This window comes from Anneissia japonica, unplaced genomic scaffold (genome assembly GCF_011630105.1).
Source record: "Anneissia japonica isolate Jap-2015-1 unplaced genomic scaffold, ASM1163010v1 scaffold288279_len68211_cov118, whole genome shotgun sequence".
Taxonomy (NCBI): domain Eukaryota; kingdom Metazoa; phylum Echinodermata; class Crinoidea; order Comatulida; family Comatulidae; genus Anneissia; species Anneissia japonica.
In genome coordinates this window covers 5,650-11,298 of record NW_022695042.1, presented here as the reverse complement: position 1 = coordinate 11,298, position 5,649 = coordinate 5,650, and positions in this window count along the sequence as shown.

The window sequence follows — 5,649 nt, the reverse complement described above, 5'->3', positions numbered from 1 at the left end:
TTAAATTGTACAGTCTATTGTGATGGTAAATTTACTTGGTGCAGGGAAAAAGCACAATAAATTACTTTTTATAAAAAAAACCGAAAGGTCCACTGATTAATCTCAGATAAGAAAGTATAATACATACTCCAAGTATTGAAATACACGATGGCGTGTATTTCAATACTTGGAGTATGTATTATACTTTCTTACTTTTTATGCTCTAAGGGATTAATTAATTATGTACAGTCTGTCCTAATTGATAAAGAGGGTAAGTTTGCTTTGGGAGTGATCACAATCTATTGTTGTTGACCCTTGACATTCCGCTACATAAACAAGCTTCCAAGTCTGATAAATCAATCAATCAATCAATCAATCAATCAATCAATCATATTTTATTGTCATTGTTCAGGAGAACATAGAAATTTGTTTTGCTCTGTGGTAAAAACACATTCCAAAAGGCAGAACAAACACAAACAAAGAAACAATGTGCAAAAGTATGGAACATTTACCTACAATTTAGAGCCCTAATTGCTCTAGGAAAGAAACTATTCCTGAATCTAGCCTTAGTGGCTTTCAATGAACAAAAACGTCGACCACTGCGCATCAATTGGAATAGGTTTGAGGCAGGATGAGTTTGGTCGCCCATAATAGCCTCTGCCTTTTTAAGAAGCCGATCATGGAAAATGGTTTCCAGAGGCATTTGTTCCAAACCAATGATATGCGTTGCAGTCCTGATGATTCTGTTAAGGGCATATAAGTCGTTTTCGGTATAGATAATGTTAAAATGCTTTCAATTACTGCTCTATAAAAAGACATCAACATAGTCGGATGCATTCCAAAAGATTTAAGCCTACGCAAAATATAAATTATTTTCTGTGCCCTTTTCACAATTGTTTGCACGTTACGTTGCCACTTCATATCATTGGATATATAAATACCAAGGAATTTAAATTCCTCAACAAAGTCGATTGGGACATCATTAATAAATATATAGGGTATTTTGGTTTTATAGCTTTCCGAAAGTCTACAACCATTTCCTTAGTTTTAGATACATTTAAGTAAAGATTATTACTGCTGCACCAGTCTACAATATCTTTAATTTGCTGTGACAGTCGATAAAATGTCTCATTATTATCTTGGATAAGTTCTACAATGGTGGTGTCGTCAGCGAACTTGGCTATGTGGCAGTTATGGAGCGTTGTTACACAATCATATGTGAACAAAGTGAAAAGAAAGGGTGAGAGGACGATATAGTATAGTTAGACTCGGATATACAGACACAGAACTCTTTGAGATTGAACAGGGAGTAAAGCAAGGCTGTGTCTTATCTCCAATCTTGTTTAACATTTTTATGAATGAATTAAAAAAGATTCTTGTTTCAAATGATCTTGGTATCAGAGTGAATGACACGTGGGTAGGGGGATTATTCTGGGCTGATGATGTTGTCTTATTAGCAAATAATGAGCATGAAATGACAAAGATGGTCAATCTTGCAACATTATTTGCTAAAACATGGAAATTAAATTTTAATTTCGACAAATCTAATATTCTAATTTTCGGAAAAAGAATTGATAGAGAAAAACAATGGAATTTAGGTGATGGTTTCATTGTGGAAGCGAAGACATACAAATATCTTGGGGTTAATATATCCAGGAAACCAAATGATAATGTACAATTCCAGAATGTAATTACAAAGTGCAATAGACTAATTGCTTATATTAAATCATTGATTGATAACTGCAGTAATTTTAATAGGATATACTATGGGGATATTTTATGGAGAACAATTGGTCTCCTATCTATAAATTATGGTTCAGCTGTGTGGTGTTCCCTAAATAAGTCAGATATTGACAAACTTGAACAATTACAATTGCAGATGGCACGCTATATTCTTAGAGCAACTAGAAATACCCCATGTGCAACTTTGTATGGTGAACTTGGCTGGCTGCCAATTAGTGTTATGCACGATATTTCGCGCATAAAATATTTTCATCGCATTATACATATGGAATCACATCGGTGACCAAAACTTTTACTTAAGGCTTTATTACACATGGATAGTAACTTTGATAATTTCCGTTTTAAATTTCTTAAATGTGTTTCCAATGTTTTCTCAAAATGTGAATCAGTAAATTTATTTAAATTAATATGTGATACCATTGATTATCCCATCGGAAATTGGACCAACTTCATTTTGAATAAACTTAAAAGAACAAGCTTGTACTGATTGGAGAAGTAATCTTGATCAAAAATCTTCCCTTTCAGATTACTCAATTATTAAGGAAAGCCCTTGCCTCGAAAAATATTTACTTGAAACTACAGATTTTGAGGGTGCTTGCATAAAATTTAGATTACGCTCCAATACTTTACCGTTATAATGATGGAATTTTGTTCTACTTGTAGCTCTTATTCTATTGAAGATATTAGAAATTTTCTTTTTTCATGTCCTTCCCTCCATAACATCAGATTGGAAGAACTAGCAAAGCTTGAACATGAAGTAGTAAATACAAATAGGCCTATTTGGAACCAATTTATAAATTCAACAACCGATCAAATTTAATGTATGTTCTTGGTTCTTTTTCACTAAATCTTCCAAAAGAAATTGAAGAAAAATTTGACAAATTTTGTAAAAGGTATGCTACAAGGGCATGGAAAAAGAGAAATGAGATCAAAAAAGAAAACGAACGTTTTTATTTTAGTCCTGTATTACCTTATGACTTTTGATTTACTTTAGTTGTACTGTATGTACTGTATATCTTTATATTTATAATTGTGAGTACGGTACAGTCATGTGACTGGGTATACAGTTGTGTATGGATGTATATGTACTTATGTACTGTATGTGTATTTCATATACGTTTGTATGGTGTTTGTATAATTGTTCATGTGATTGTTTGCATCACTTTATTTTGCCTTAAGTATTTTTAGTTTAAGATCGCTTTTAATTTTATATGGCTGAACAGTTTCTTTTTTTACTTTTCCTTAATGTCCCTTTTGAAAATTTGAATTGTCTTTTTCTTAGCATAAGTATTTTTTGTGAACTTTACTGTACATTTTGTTTTGGACACACCTTCGATTGAGAAGTGTGCCACTGATTGAAAAGTGTAGTTCCTAATAAATTATATAAAAAAAAAAAATTATTATATCACGTTCTTCGTACTTCCAGCTCCTTCTCCTCAAGATTCTGATTTATCTTCCGGGAGCGCCTCACTACGACTAGCTAGAAGTAAAATGCAAACTATTGAAGATATAATTTCATTCATTGTTATTTTAATGTATAGCAGTGAAAACCGCATCATAAAATGATCATATTTCGTGCACATGTCACAGGTCTGTCTGTGCCACATGATTTTGGTATAATCACGTAAATAAAAAGACTTGATGTGATTGTTCGCACGGTAACGTGCAAATAGTCTCAATTCGTGACTGCACCATCATTCAGTACCGTTTAAGTCCCCCGGTTGAATAAGCGCCCCCTCAATAATTCAATCAATCATGGGCTGTGATGTTGGTATGATTTGAAGTGTGGAGTGGAATCACATTCTCCTTTAGTCTTCAATATCAAACAGTGAGGATATATATCTTGGACAGATATGAGAGCTCCCTGGACAGACAGTGTATTCTTACTTTCATCTTCTTACATTTTTCTATAGCCTAGTCCTACTGCTTTTCCGACAATTTGCACCTAATACATTCTCATTTGAGTTTTCAAGAAATCCTGCAATGATCATGCCATCCTGCTAATGTCAATCTGCCGATGGCCAACAACCTCCACCACTAATTTCATCTGCTATATTCTGCTGTTATGTAATACCACGGTCTTGTCATGACGAAGCCATGCTCTCTAACGATTATCTTTTCTGCCGCACCACCATTCGTAATTTGAGGTTTCCTGATGTCCTTTTATAATCGTTTTTCATTCAAAATGTGTCTCTTGAATTTAATTAGTTCTCATATGAACCCTTCGATTTTCATCTATTTCCATAAGCGCCTCCTCAATTTCCACTATGTTTTGATAAGCGCCCCGTCTGAATAAAAATATATTATATATATATATTAAATTTTAACTGAGTGCTCTTGTGTTGTAGACGTGTTTTAGTTGACTGTAGAAATCCTTATTCTTTTTTATCTAGACACCGATTAGGCCTATATATGACCGTACTCAGCGCAGCAAGGCTTGCGTTCAGAAATTTCCTGTGATTGTTCCCTATGTTTGGTCCTCTCTTTCAAAGAAGTCCACTGTTCTTGTCTCACTCTTCCTTGTTTTAAGTCAAAAGTTCGTAAATTTCTTATAGATCCTCGACCATGCAGAGACCAATACTAGTTTGTGCTCAATTGTTTTAAATAATTATACTTACACATTACTAATTTTAGTGTAAATCTTAATGTGCTCTGTATATATAAACTCAATTAATTCATTAAAATGTTAATTTAGTGTTATAATTTTATTATAAAGAAATATTAATATGCAAAGTTATTATAAATTATAAAATTATTCTTAATATATTTTGGTAATCTCAAAGAAATGCTGTTAATATGCAAAATAATTAATTAATTCCTTAAACTGTATACAGGGCTTTTTATAGGCCTACTTCTGTTACATTTGCTATTTTGTGAAATATTCTTGTTATTGTATTTTTTTTTTCTTTTTGCAACTACGAAATTAAATATTAATTATATAGGTCAATTTTTAAAGTAAATTTGTTTATGTGTTTTTTTCCTTTTGTTTATTTGTTTCTCAATAGTTTGTAATATTTATTAATTATGTATATATACTGTAGTTAATTCAATCAATTCATTCATTAAATTATCCTAATACATTTATGTAATCTTTAAGAAATTTTGTTAATATGGGATTTACATTAATAATTAATTCTTTAATTAGTTACTTTTTCTCATGTTTTAGGAGCAGCTGACTATTGCGTTTTAATGTTTATATGGTTCAATAAATAGACCTAAATGAAGGCTTGCCGCCAAAAAGTCAGTTGCGATTGCCTTCTCACCATACACACAACAACCATATACGTCTCTCTTTCCACGTTACAACACCGTACAACATAATGCATAATGTATTATGTGTTTTAATTTCATCAATTTAATGTACTTCACTTTTACATCAGTAGATAAAAACCTTTATGGTACGTCCAAAATATGCTAATTATTAATACTAAACATAAGATTAAAAAAAATATAACTAAATTGAAATACAAAAAAAAAATGTTATACAGTATAATATTAAATAAATCTTTAATGTTGGTAATTAATCCAGTAAAAGATAGTTTGAAATCAAATTTTGAGCAAACGGATCGACAACCACAAGCAAACAAATATAAATCACAAATGCAATTTACGAACATGACATACATTTGGGGTTGGCAGAATCTCCCCGCAAGTACACGTACTGTACACGCAACATATATTTTCCACTTCTAGTCAACAATCAGTCTCTCAGAATATTGTTATATCATAAGGCGTAACTTAAATGAAATTTGAAAACATGAATTTAAAAATCGTCTTGTATTTTTCCAAGACTTGTTAAGGTGGAAATTAAAATGTGCCTCACCACAGAGAATCTTTGGCCTCAGAAAATAGTATGAATATTAATAATGTAACTGTATCAGGTGTGTGCCAGTCAAGGCCAGAAGACCGAAATCAGTAGCACGGCAT